Source organism: Dipodomys merriami, unplaced genomic scaffold (assembly GCF_024711535.1).
Source record: "Dipodomys merriami isolate MVZ:Mamm:240054 unplaced genomic scaffold, mDipMer1.0.p SCAF_20, whole genome shotgun sequence".
NCBI classification, from domain to species: domain Eukaryota; kingdom Metazoa; phylum Chordata; class Mammalia; order Rodentia; family Heteromyidae; genus Dipodomys; species Dipodomys merriami.
This window is the reverse complement of record NW_027203382.1, coordinates 10769594-10783981: the sequence shown is the minus strand read 5'-3', so window position 1 is coordinate 10783981 and position 14388 is coordinate 10769594. Positions and strand designations below refer to the sequence as shown.

Genomic DNA, 14388 nt, shown 5'->3' with positions numbered 1-14388 from the left:
TTCTCCTTGTCCCAGTCATAGTGATACAGATGATTAGGAATCTCTGCATAATTTCACTGGGCATCAGTCAATCAAATGTAATCAATATTTATACAAATACTTAGGCAAGACTAGTGAGGAGTTAGTTAAGGAGTTAGAATAGCATTGCTTAGCCAACACACCTGGCACTATTGTAGTCTTTCTAATGTAGATAACTCTCTCTTGTCCTCCTACAAGGGCGGGGGGGGGGGGGGGGGGAGAAGGATCCTTTAACAAGTATGTGGGGGCAGGGAGCAAAGGGTGAAAAAAATGCAGCAGTGATACTCGCTAGACAGTATATTGAAAATGAACTACACAACTTGTGGGTGGGAACAGTTAGGGAAAAACTGGGAGAGAGGGAAGGAAAGAATGATATTTTTCAAAAAAATATATACTCTTTATCTGACTTATGTAACTATAACCCCTCTGCTCATCACCTTTACAATAACAATTTTTAAATGTATTTGTTTTTTTTTAAAAAAAAAGCAAAACTGTAAAAAAAAAAAAAAGGGGGGGGAGGGAGTTCTGCTAACTAAGAATATAAATTTATATGAGAAAAATTAAAATGAAATCACAAACATACTATTCTAACCTTCGAATTATATCACTTGAGAAGATAATGCTACTGTTGAAATAAACAACTTTAAACACATTGAAATCCTTTTCAGAGTCCAGTTTTACTAAAAATGTTTGAACTTTCAACATCCAGGCAGGAACTTGGATCCTATGAAGAGTATCTATGTCAGGAGAGTTAGTGACATGAACAGCTGGATCTGAGGATGCCAGCTTCCACTGCAGAAAGCAGGTTGCTCAGCAACAGCTGGGCTGAGAGGATGTCAGGCAGGTCACTGACAGTCAGATATTCAAAGGAACCAAGGCGTTTGGGATTGCAACTGTTCATGGAAATCTGCCTAAAATTCCTGAAAACATCATTGGCAATTTTGAGAATAATCATTCTTACACTAATGTTACTCATAGGTACAACACAAACTGGGAACCAACAGCTCACATCTGTAATCTAGCTATTCAGGAGCCTGACATCTAAGGATCACAGTTCAAAGTCAGAGTAGGCAGGAAAGTCCATGAGACTCCTATCCCCCGTGGCTCAGGTGATAAAGCACAAGCCTTAGCATAAAAGCTAAAGAGCAGCATCCAAGGGTTGAATTTAAGCCCCAGTACTAGCACAAAAATAAACAAGTAAATAAATTAATATAATTCTTGAGCTTACTGTTAAGTGTTCATGATATAGGCTCAAACTAGTATTTTTTACATGAGATAGCCCTACTCATATAATTTTGCACAATTGATATTGAATAATAAAATTATTTTGTATATTTCACAGCAACAAAAAAAGGTCTCTGATTATTTCTCCTAACAGTGTCCTATCCAAAGTCTCATTGGCTACCTTGAAACACTTCTGCGCTGAGTTTGCAATCAATCAATCAATCAATCAAGATTTGTTGATAATCTAATTCTATAATTAGACTCCATTTTCCCCCTGGGTTCTTTAACCCCAGCCACATAATAACTTCTTAGTACCAAGTTTGTACTTCATGAATTTTCCTAATCCCTACCTCTCACCACCCTCAAAACCTGAGCTGGATTCAGTAAATTCATTTATGACTGACAAGGAAATGTATGATTAGTGCTTACTGAAATTAAATTCTTTAGTCCATTTTAGTTCATACCAAGACGTCTAGACCCTCCTAAAGAAAAGGTTATGGTGTTTCCTCATCTACATGAGAAGAAACACTAAGCCAGAAAGGACAAAATGTTCATGTGTGTTCAAGCCAAAATAGCTTCTGCTGACAAATTTTTAGGTTAATTCATCAAAATGAGCTCATATTTATTCTTTTTCCTCCTCATTCTGAGGCCATTCATGTGTTTACAAGAGAGGAAAGAGAGAGAGAGACAGAGACAGAGACAGAGAGAAGGAGACAACAGATAGATCACTACCTGCTATAGAACACTCCAATTCTGTATCCCACTTCATAGTACTAATTATAGATTCAGAAGCTATAGCATATGAACCTGTTCTCTAGCAAATATCCAAATTCTATTTCAGTATACAGTAAAACAGATTAATATAATATAATTAGCAGTAGTGTAACACATTGCTCTGCCTACTATTACAATTGTTTTGTGATTGTGTACAGAAAGGAGGCACAGCAATGGTTGTCAGTAAACTGTTCAGAAAAAATATAAGAAGTTCAAGTTCTTTGAATTTTATTTCCTGTACATAAATATTCAATAAAAGCAATAAGTCCCACTTTGTATTTAGAAAATCCTTTCATAAATAATGTTTACAGTACTCACAGTCTACAATTCAGCTGCTAATTACAGAGCCAAATCAAAACTGGTTGCAATTAAAACCAAGATATTTTCCCTTTTAATGTGAATCTCATGTTAATAGTAACAGATACTCATTACTATTTCTATTAGGCTGAAATAGTTGTTGATTAGATATAATAGTTTCAGCTGATCTATTTCTTCTTTTATACTTTATACTTTTATACTTTATACTTTTTATACTTTAAAGTCTGAGCCTTCCATAAGAGTTGAATGTGCTTGAGTAGCCCTTTGTCTAATTATAGAAAAAATATTTGGATAGCAAGAAAAACACCACTGAGAAGTGAAAAAAAAATTCTTGTGAGAAACTATATAGGAGGTAACTTTGCTTCTGAGTAAACGAGTACTTTATTTTTAATATTTTTATTATCTTTAAACAGTTAAACACAGAAATTGCCATTCAACAAAACAGCATGTGAGTATAATGCAACTGGTTGTTGTCATCCCTTTCAACATTGAGTAAACTTGTAAAAGTTTTAAACTCTATCCAGACAGTTAAGTGCAAGAATACAAATTGAGGAAAAATAGAAAATTTTAATAACTTATTGTGTGATCAGATATGATTAGTTCTCTATAAAATGGGTCCAATTCTTTGAAAGAAAAATATTTTCCTTGGTAGCTCTGGTTAGAGGTGAAAGGTATATTATATCTAAAAACCAGGTAGCCAAGGATTACTTGAACAAATACTATGACAGGTTCTGCAGAATGACTGATAAGTCTTTGCAAAGATTCAGACGGTCTAATCTTTCTTGAATTTTTTTTCACTGATTTGTTCTTAGTCGTGTGCAGTCAGTAAAACTAGTAGAGGTAACAAGTTGAAGTATGAGCCACTTTTGTCAGAGCTGCATTTATTTTAAGCTATACCCATTCTTGGTACTCTTTTAGGTATATGATTTGTGCCTTTTTTTATTTCACTTATTTTCGGTCATGGGTCAGACTGACAGGACAGTTATAAAAAACTTGCTTTTGGAAAGCTCTACAAAAGTAATGTTTTTACCTCTTCACAAGAGATAACTTTGTGTTGCAGATTAAGTAAATGGCTGTAGAAGTAAGTGTCCTGATACAAAGACTTACACTTTGTTCATTGTTATACTTGCACAACTTACATCATACCCTTTACGTTTTAGTAGATATTATCAATTTCAATTCAACAAATCCTTCACAAGCTACCACAAGCTACAGATACCTTCTAATGAAGGAAATTCCAAAGAAGGCAGGGTGTAGACAACCACATTTAATGTATCCTATTAAAAAGGGACCATTCTAAATTGTGTCCAAACACTTTTGTATATCCTCACACACTGCAGATCAGATATCTTAATCAGTGGCTAGAAACCCATCCTTATCAGTAACATATTCATGAAAGATGGTGTGTGCATGAGCTGCAAAATGTCTGGCAGAAGCCCAGGAACGAAAAGGAAAAAAAAAAGTAAAGAATTGATGGAATAGTTTTGTGTTTCAACCCTATTCATTTTCGGAATTTTGTCATCTCTGTTTGTTCCATTTGGAAGGATAATAAAAAACAACAGAATGTCAGATTCCTACGACTTGATTTTATCCATATATAGATACACATAGCGTACAATGATCCAGGATAGAAGCATATCTATGTTATACAGAGTGATGAAAGTAAGTACGTAGATGCATTCTAGTGCCTTTCTGATTTTCCTATTCATTATTTTATCTTATGCAAGTTTACTGGCTTGTTTTGTTTTGACAAAGCAATGCCTAAAAATTCCTTCACAAAATCAAGAGTTGTTCTTGACAATTAATGTCTGCAGTCAGTGGTCTTCTCAACATGGGTAACTCTCCTTTGGAACTTAGGAGCCACCGTGTGAGGGAGGGAGGGAGACAATTCATTAGCTGTATCTACAGGAACTCAAAGTGGCGGGGGATGTCAGCCCCTGCTCTGGCTCTTCAATACTAATGAGAGTCATTGCATATTCATAACCCCAAATACAGTCAGCTTCTTGTAAAAACTTTTGTCACCCAGGCTTCATGGCAAGAGCAAAGCACTGCACTCTTCGTGTTGTAGTGCTTCCGCCAAATGTGAGAGCAAGATGGATTGTTTTGCAATGTGGCCTGATGAGGAGCTAAGAGATGCTGTCCCAAGAGTCCTACAACTGCTTAGTTTGGTTACGAGAGTGCACACAATCAAAGGGATGAAAAGGAGACCCCTCTGGTAAATGTGTAGAATATATATATGTATAATATGTGATAGATAATACATGAAAACTGAATGTTGAAAATACCCCGAGCAAGGAATTTGACTTACTGAGGGTTCAGAGTAATTATCTACTAGGAATGTGAAACCATGCACATTAAGTCTTATCTTGGCGCAAGAAGAACGCCGAGCCTCAATAAACTTGTTCTCACATTGCAGAAATGCCACAGCATCTCGAAAGAAACAGATTTCGAAAACACCCAGAAGTTTCCCATTAATGTCAATACCAAAGTTCAGTGAAGTAAGCCTCTGGGTTCCACCACATCTAGAGCTACCTAGAGTCCAGTTCCTCAGACAGCCAGCTGAGCTGTGGTCACTGCCGGCCATGCTTTATCAATGTCATCGCCACCACCACCAGTGTGTTTCTAGAAACAAGCTATTTACTCAGTGCCAGGAATTCCTCAGGGATCAGCACTACACCAGTTGACCCTCAAATACCTGTCTGTCTGGGGTAGCTACCAGCATTCCCTGAAGTCACAGACTCAAAATGTATGTTTCAGCAGCCACTTTGAAAAAGCCTTGAGCATTTTTTCACTCATAATGATGTCTTCAGCTGGAATGCCAGCACACTTCCGTATTTTTCTGACAGGCACACAAGCTATAAACTCCCCATAAAAATTAAGTAAAACAGGAGAGTGAAAGAAAACTTTCTAAATTTGATCCCATTTGAATCGTTAAAAGTTATTTCCAGATGCATCAAGAGTATAAATATCTGCACAGCTAAAGACAAATCGAGAATATTGAGACGATGGTGGGGGTAGATGGTGAGGCGTTGTGGGGAAAGGGTCTTGTCAAACTGTTTTACATCTTAGTCACAGACACACAGGCTTTGAAAATAGAAGGATTTGTGTTTATGATTGATTGAGGTAACTGATTATCCACAGATATTTTAAGTGTTGAGACATTAAATTGTCAGCTCTATCAGTTTGATTGCAGTAAAACATGAAAACATTGACTTTTGTCTAGTTAGAGAAATTTATTTTTCCCAGAATGACAATCCTTTAAGTAGAAGCCAGGCAGTTTGCCAGCTTTCCATGTCACACACTGAAGTTTGCAAATGCAGCCCATATTTTCAAGTGTTTTTTAAGGTTCCGTGAATGGTGCATAGGTCTTTTGCAAATAGTCTTGTAATGAACACAATCCTGCAGCATGCTTCATTGTGTAAGGCATTCTAAGAAAAGCATTTATTCATTTTGAAGAAAGGGGGGAAAATGTAACTTTGTACTTTTGTAGTATATGATAGCAGGGCTTTTTACTTATTTAGAGGTTTTCTCAGAAATGAAATAACACTCTTTGGGCCACCACGCTGTGAACAAGTTCGATTAATATGTTTTATAAGCCTGAAATAAATGTTCATCATAGCTGTCAGTATGCTGACAATTTTCAAAGTCTTTGTTCCCAGAATGAGTAATTTGGCTTATCGTCTTTAAGATAGCATATTCTAGTCTAAAAGGAAAATGTTCAAAATCAAGTCAATTCCACTAAAATTTGATTGCCATTAAATTAATCCAGGCTCATATTCTGGATCATTGTCAAACTGTATGCATGTGAACTACTTAAAAGAATATAAATACTGCATCTTATTTGCTCTTATTTCTTGTTGGAACACCTGTGCTTTTCAATGGGCAGAGTGCAGTTCTGTGTTTAATACTTAGTCCATTATAAGAATCAAAAATGTCAGATGTTTTATATATAGTCCATTTTTTAAATAAAATCTGTGGCTGAGAAATCATCACAAGGCCCGTCAAAAGACAAATGTGGTCATTAATTCTCTTAGAAACCTAGACATCTCCATATTTGCTACATATTTTCTAAGCATTTATGAAGATGATTCAGATATGAAAGATTCCAAAGACTAATGGACCACTGAGCCTAACATGTCTGACAAATAGAATAGACAGGACTTACAGGATACACAGGCAACTAAGCAGAGCTCCACCAGCCAGGAATGATTTCTTCCTGACACCCTTGGACAATTGTTTTGGGTCCCACAGCACTGAATTTGTTTGCCTTTATGCTTCCTTGTTCCTTTCTCTTTATTTCGTTTACTTATTTTCTTTTTTGAACTAGGAGTTGAACTCTGAGCTTGTACTTGCTAGGCAGGTTATCGACCAATTGAGTCACACTTGCTGGGCAGGCTCTCTACCACTTAAGTCACATCTCCAGCCACTTTTTGCACTGGTTATTTGCACTGACGTCTCACTTATGCCTAGGCTCCTTTGCTGCATTCCTATGAGTTGTGTTCTCCATGTCACTGGGGATGACAAGTGTGTGCCACTGCACCCAGATAGTGGTTGAGATAGGCAGCCCTAGCTGGCTTCAAATCATAATCTCCCCAATATCTGCCATCCAAGTATCTGGGATTACACTTTGGAGCCACACTATACCAGGCTCCCTCATTCCTTTATATCACCTACCACAGATGCTTGATTGCTATTCCATGACACAACTATACAAAGTGCTCACCTGTAGACTACCCACAATTACAGAGCCTTTTGTCTACCTGCCTCCCTCCCTAATTTGGTACTATTTCATACCACGTCCACAGCAGTTAAAATTACAGGCCCCTAACCACAAATCTTTTTGTTTTGTAATTTCTATATTTCCAAACTCTAAAGAAAGTTCATTTTTTTATAATAATAGTTCTTTTTTTCCTCCTATATCACCTTTGTATATAAGAAGTAATTCTTCATGTTATTATTTTCCAATTGCCCAGAGACAGTGGGTTTCCTGCATGCTAACACTGGTGCCCTGTGAGTCACACCGCTCTACTTGTTCCTTTTCATATGTGAGCAACAAAACTGCAACTGCTGATGCAGCTTATTTTCATTCTTCTTGTATGCCATGGCCACCTCTTCGAATTTCTCATCCATTGTGGCCATTTTACAGTGTTCTACATACTGATTTACCTGCATGTTTATATCTGATTCCTTACAAGATTCTGGCAGTTAGCTCACAAATTAGGTTCAGAAAAGAAGATGACTTATTTTGTTCCTCTTTGTTAGGCTTTTTTTTTTTCCATTAAGGAAACTAGACTGCCTTTGTGCCAGTGTAAAGCAACCTATATGACATTCACAAGCCTACAAAAATTCTACAATTTCAGTGGTTCCAATTAATTTTCTAGACCTTCAAGTTCTGTTCCTGAAGTACTAAATAGACTATGGATTATGTTGCTATCCCTAAAAGCCACACAGACGGGGTTTCTAATTTGGATAGGGTTCCTGTGTTTTTGACATCGTACATGCTATTTCTCAATATACAGACTGAGGACATCTGGGAAGAAGGCCTGAAGTATAATACTTTTCGTATCATATTTCATTCGTACATCACGGTGTTTCTTTGCTTTTCTGTCCATTCCAAAACCAATTGTTCATCACCTGTCCTCCAACTTTTTGGAGGTTTTTCTGCTTGCTTTTGTAGTGCTGAGGATGGAAATAAGGCCTCACCTATGATAGAAAAGTGGTTTACCACTGAGCTACATCTCCAGCCCTGGGCTCTGACTTTTAAAGGTCCCTAGGACCTTGTCATTCTAATGATAGCAGCCATCCTTAAAATGATTATAAACTTAAGTAATTATGCTGATCAAACTTTCCACACTTCACTCCTTCGTATGCCTCATTTCAGTCACATGTATTTATTTTTACATAAAGTAAAAGGAAAATTTATTGCCACTAGGAAGCAGTAAATTTAGTTTCTTGCTAACTGCCTACAGGCAGGATCCTTCACAATTCTCCGAGCCTCTGGGCCAAATTCAGGCTGCCTCAGTGGCTAATTTTTTTCAATATTCTCTCTTTTTTTAAATGTCTATAAATATTTAGTAACAATGCCTACACATAAGTAATATTTAAAAGAACAAGTAGTCCCTCCTTACAGTTAGTGAAATATGAGATGTCCCCTTTCTCACATGAAATTATTACTACACATGAAACTATTTGCTTTTTCCCTTTTCATTGCTGTGAGAAGGATTGATTGAGCACAAGAATTTTCAAATTATATTTAAGAGTGCTTCGGGGTTCTTTTTAGAAGAAATGGGTAAATGGGACCACCCAAAAAGGAAAAATAAAAAAGGAAGAAAGTAAAGAAAACATTCCAGGTTTGTTTCCTCCAGAACAATATGACTTCTTCCCCAGTGCTTGTTTTGAAATAATTTTTAAACTTACAGAAAAATTTCAAGCATAATAAAAAGAATTCCTGTATATGCTTGACCTAGATTGTAAAGTGTTTGCCACATTATCACTCTCTGTAATCCTGATTCTGCTTCCCATTTCTCCTCTTCCTTTTTTGTTTCTGTGCTGGTACTGGGGCATGAACTCAGGTCTGTTACTGGAAGTCCTTTGACATGACTCGTAATATTTTCTGACATATCCTCATCATAATTTGATCTATAATAATAACTTGTATTTATAGGACCCAGATCTTTTCCTTATTTTCTTTTGCCTTCCTAGCTGATGAGGTACATAGTTTTGTTCTTCTATGATGTGCTAATCACCACAGGCCCAAAGCAATGAGTCTAATTGATCATGGACTAGAAAATCCCAAACTAAGTCAAAATAAACTTTTTCTCTTTACAAGTGAATTATCCCAGCTATTTCACTGAGTGAAGGAAAGCTAACATAGGGGATATCAGATTCACTTATTTGCTTATTTTAAGCATGAAACTGTACTTTCAATGCATTAAAATCTGTTATTCTCATTATTTGGAAACTCAAGTATCCTTGGCTTGGCCAGCAGGTGCCCCTTGGATCTGTCTTCAAGATTCTCTCACCTGTGCCCGTGAGAATTTGGAATTTTATACCACTTTTATTTGTTTTGTATTCTGGGGCTTAATTCTACATAATACTTTTAAAATTTTAAATCCTTATGTTCAGTTACAAAATGGCCCACCCCCAGATTGTCTCCCTTCAATTCAGATTTGTATCTACAGACCTAGAAAGTAGAAAAGACAATAAATGATAGCAACTCACTTACTTCTATGGCCACACTGGCCACAACCATCCTGCTCCCCCAACCTACCAGATATGTTTTCCACCTTCAAGGCTTAAGATCCACCTTTCTGACTGCCTGGAACCCCTCCACAGAACCTGCAGGAATAGCTCCCCCATTGCCTGGGGTCATTGCTCAAATGTCCTCTTCTCTGGGAAGCTTTCTCTGATGATGATGATGATGATACAAATGTTTATTTTTTACAATACAAACGTTGTTTTTTTTTTTAGCTTGCAAAGTATTGTTTGAAAACTTGTTTAACAGAACCCTCTTTGTTCTCAAGTTTTATTTTAAAGCAAGATATAAAATAACAGTGAGTATAATTTATGAATGGTTAAGCCAGACACATACATAAACCCTTGTGGCATGATTTTACTGTATGGATTAACAAACTTCTGAAGTGTGTGATGAATTCCCATAGTCCTACTGGCTCGTGAAAATGAAGTTAAAGTTGTCAACCTTATTATGTCTGACTTCCTTATAAAATACTTTTACTCATAGCATATCGACTCCATATCACTTCCTATAGAATGAGTCTAATGTTTCCTTCTGTTTGCTCCTAAATAAGTGATGAGTAAAGCTAAAAACTATTTGTTTTTTTGTATGGAACACTTTCTAAAATAAACATTTTAACTAGTAACTCTCATCATTTGCTTTTCCCAGGCAAGTCTTTGAAAAAACAAACAAACAGAAAACCTTCAACAAACAATCACAGATAATAACCAACATCAAAGAGACTGACAAGTAAGTACTCTGTACTTTCATCCATTCAGCATAGAAACCCACTTTTTCCCCAGACATGGCCTTCAGTATCTAATTTAATGGAACTGCTTTCTTTAAGGGTAATGATGCACATTGAACTCTATACTTTTATTCCCCTGGATGCCTACTCTGCTTAATGAATTCTTAGAGTGTTTACAATTCACTTTCCAAGATACCTATTATAGTCACTAAAAGATGTAGCTGATTTTAAATAAAACTCATCATCTCCTAAAACAATATTACATACATTTCATGGCCACTGTGTTTTTGTATAGTATTGTCTTAAGGATAAAAAGTAAGCCATAGCATTCAGTCATCTAGCATACAAACAAGTATGTTCACAAGATACTCTATTCTTAGTATTACTATTCTTGAGGCTTAGTACTGCAGTGTTCAATAAGGGTAACAAGTAGCCACTTAGGACTATTAAGTACTTACAATGTGCCTAACCCAAAGTAAATTACACTAGAAGTTTAAAATATACACTAGAGTTTAAGATACCACCTCACCCCAGTTAGAATGGCTATAATCAAGAACTCTAATAACAACAGATGCTGGAGGGGATGTAGACAGAAGGGAACCTTACTGCATTGTTGGTGGGAGTGTAAACTTGTTCAACCACTTTGGAAAGTAGTATGGAGGTTCCTCACAAGACTCCACATAGAGCTCCCCTACGACCCAGTAATCTCACTTTTGGGCATTTACCCAAATGATCACAAATAAGACCATACTAAAGCTACCAGCATAACTATGTTTATTGCAGCATTATTTACCATAGCTAAGCTATGGAACCAACCCAGATGCCCCTCAGTAGATGAATGGATCAAGAAAATGTGGTATATACACACAATGGAATTCTATGCCTCCATTAGAAAGAATGACATTGCCCATTTGTTAGGAAATGGAAAGACTTGGAAAAAATTATATTAAATTAAGTAAGCCAGGCCCAAAGAAACATAGGTCCCATAGTTTCCCTTATTTGCAATAACTAGTATATGTCTGAGACAAGCAAAAAAGGTCAGATAAGTTGACGTTCGGTGAAATGAACCCCAAGATAAGTATTCAAATGTTTTTTTCTTTCTTGTGATTGCTTCTAACATATTTATAAGATGATTTATTTGTTGCTTTGTATGTCCCTCCCCCACGGTATAACCCCTGCTTTCACTGTATTTGATGTTGGTATAATTTGTGGAGGGGAAGGGAAAAAACAAATCGTTTAACTAGTGATACTGTTGGACCCATTGCAACAATGAGATGTACAAGTCGTTATGTCAAAAAAACAAACTTTACAACTTTGGCAGGGGGGGCAAGGAAGGGGAGATGGTAAGGAAGGGGAAACAAAGGAGGAGGCAGCAATGCTTGATAAGAAATGTACTCATTATCTTGCCCATGTAATTGTAACTCCTCTGTACAGTATTTTCACAATAAAAAAAAAAAGAAATGTACTCATTATCTTGCCCATGTAATTGTAACCCCTCTATAAGGTATTTCTACAATTAAAAAAAGAAGCAATAAAAAAAGAAGTTAGTATGAAAAAAGAATAGAATATCTCACTAAGCTTATGTTAATTACATATTGAAATAATATTTTAAAATATTTAAATGGAGTATTAAAGAAATATGACTATGAGAAAATTTAACTTGTGTGTTTGGCTCACATTTGGGGCTTGCATTTTCATTCTACTGAAGAGGCTACTAGAGTCTAAAGCAAGAATAAGGCCTGTTCCCTAGTGGGCCTTATATATCTGGCCAAAACACTTTTCTTGTTTGGATTATTTGTGGTTATTAGAAAATTACCAGATCTTATGAGCAACATATGACTAAGATTGGTGAATTCAACTTATAATGAATGAAATAATAAATCTCACACATGCTATTGATATATTGATTGATTAAGCAACATAATAACCACTTGCTGTAACATATCATTTTAACAGAAACAAAGTCAATGGGTTTAATTATCCTATTTCTGTACATACTGTAAAAAAAATCTTGTAAATAGCTTAATATCTAATGAACATCTTCATTAAGATAGCATGGTTACCAGAGACCTGAGGCTCAGGCATGTAATCCTAGCTACTCAAGGAGTCTGAGATCTGAGGATTGTGGTTTGATGGCAACCCTGGTAGGAAAGTCTGTTAGACTGTTATTTCCAAATAGCCACCAGGAAACCAGGTGTGGCACAAAGTGGTAGACCACTATCCTTGAGTGAAAAAGCTTAGGGACAGTGCCTAGATCCTGAGTTTGAACCCCACAAATAACAATACATACATACATACATACATACATACATACATACATACATACATACATACATACATACATACATACATACATACAGCCAGTAGTTGAGCTATGGGCTCAAGTGGTAGAATGCCATCCTTGAACAAAAAGGCTCAAGGACAAGGTCGGGATCGTGAGTTCAAGCCCTAGGACTGGCATCAAAAAAAGGTATCATGGATATTTCAAACTCAGTAAATCGCAAAGTGAAATCATTACATTGTTGTTGGGAAGGAATTTCCGCAGATCTTCTTTATATATGAAAATACTTTTAGTATTTTTATTATCATTAAGTAGTTGTACAATTAGTGTTTCTCTATGTCAGTCACTAGCAGTATTCCTTTTGGATAGAGGGAACATTTTTTCCTGACTAGGATAACAACTGCAAGTAGCTTTTTACAAATCTGGGAGGACACAAATCTATGCCCAGGATCTAGCTGGACTTCATTCTGTTTCATAGGCATGGGTGATCTACACAAACATGAAGATATGGAACCTACTTCACTTTCAATACCCAAATCTACAGGAGCTCAATTCCTCATCAATCTATACAACTGTGGTAAGCTGGCCTAGAAGCTTATTACTTTTTAAGAGCTTATTGACATTCATGTCCTTTTTATGTCCTCAACTCCTGTACAAACTCCATTCTATACCCCAATGCCTTAGACAGACATGACCATCAGTTGCCAATTGATGACCATTCATTTACCAATTGGGCCTATTTTCAAATCCTACTATTTTCAGTACTATTTATTTCTTTTAAATTATCCACTCCTTCCATTCCCACTGTCTCTGCCTGGTTCCAGTCATTCTCCTTTCTCACCTACATGCCCCATTTGTGTCACCACCTCCAGTGTTCCTCAATTCACATTGTAGCTGGAATGCTATCATTTGTCATTTCTTCGCCCTCAGGAAAAAGTCCAAACTTCTTAGGGTGACCAAGTATGTCAAGTCCAAGACTTATATAGAGCCTTCCTTAAAATTCCATTTGTGATTATTTCATCTAGAGAGAAAGAAGAAAACAAGAGATTAGACCTTCTGTTAACATAAAGAAAAAAAATAGAGGTAAGATGTCATCACATAGAAAAAGCATTTAAGAAGGCTAGACCTTAATGGGGTGGTCATAGCTTCTTTCTTCCTCATGTGTGTAAGGATTTGGTGCTTACAAAGTGAGTTGATGGATGTTAGCTTGATTGTGGTCACTTCACAATGTACGTATATATCAAACCATGACTCTATACATCTTAAATCTGTACTTTTTTGTGCAATACTAGAGACTGAACTCAGGCTCTTATGCTGCTAAGAAGGCTCTACCATATGAGCTAAACTCTCCAATTTCTTTCTTCTTTTAGTTTGTTCTTCAGATAGAGTCTTAGACTTTTTTCTTGGATAAGCTGCAGACCATGATCCTTCTAGTTCTGCCTCTGGAGTAAGTAGGACAACAGACATTTACCAGCACTCCCAGCTTGTTTTAAGATAGGGTCTTGCTAACTTTTACCCAGTTTGGCCTTAAACCATGTTCTTTCAACCTCTGTCTCCCAAGTTGTTTGGAGTACAGGAATGTGGCACTATTTCCTGTCCAATTTTTGTAAAAAAAAAAAAAAACTGTTGTAGAGAGGAGATTTTGAGCCCAACTTCAATCAATGACTTCTTGTGTTAGAACTAGCAACCAAAAGTTCACTCAACATAGCAAGAAGGGCCTTTAAACTTTGTGCATTGCCTTTCATATATATATATTATACTAAAAGAATGTTCAGGCTGTGAAAAAAATGT

General features: G+C 36.4%; 1 long non-coding RNA gene across 8 annotated transcripts in view; it reads right to left on the bottom strand.

The window, feature by feature from the left end:
* Window positions 1–11073: 11073 nt before the first annotated feature.
* The window catches only part of LOC138832890 (uncharacterized), a 108256-nt gene continuing 104941 nt past the window's right edge, over window positions 11074–14388 (bottom strand). For all 8 annotated transcript variants that reach the window (XR_011373723.1, XR_011373730.1, XR_011373729.1 and 5 more), the window contains one exon: window positions 11074–13618. This is a non-coding gene — a long non-coding RNA (uncharacterized lncRNA). The remainder of the gene's footprint in view (window positions 13619–14388) is intronic.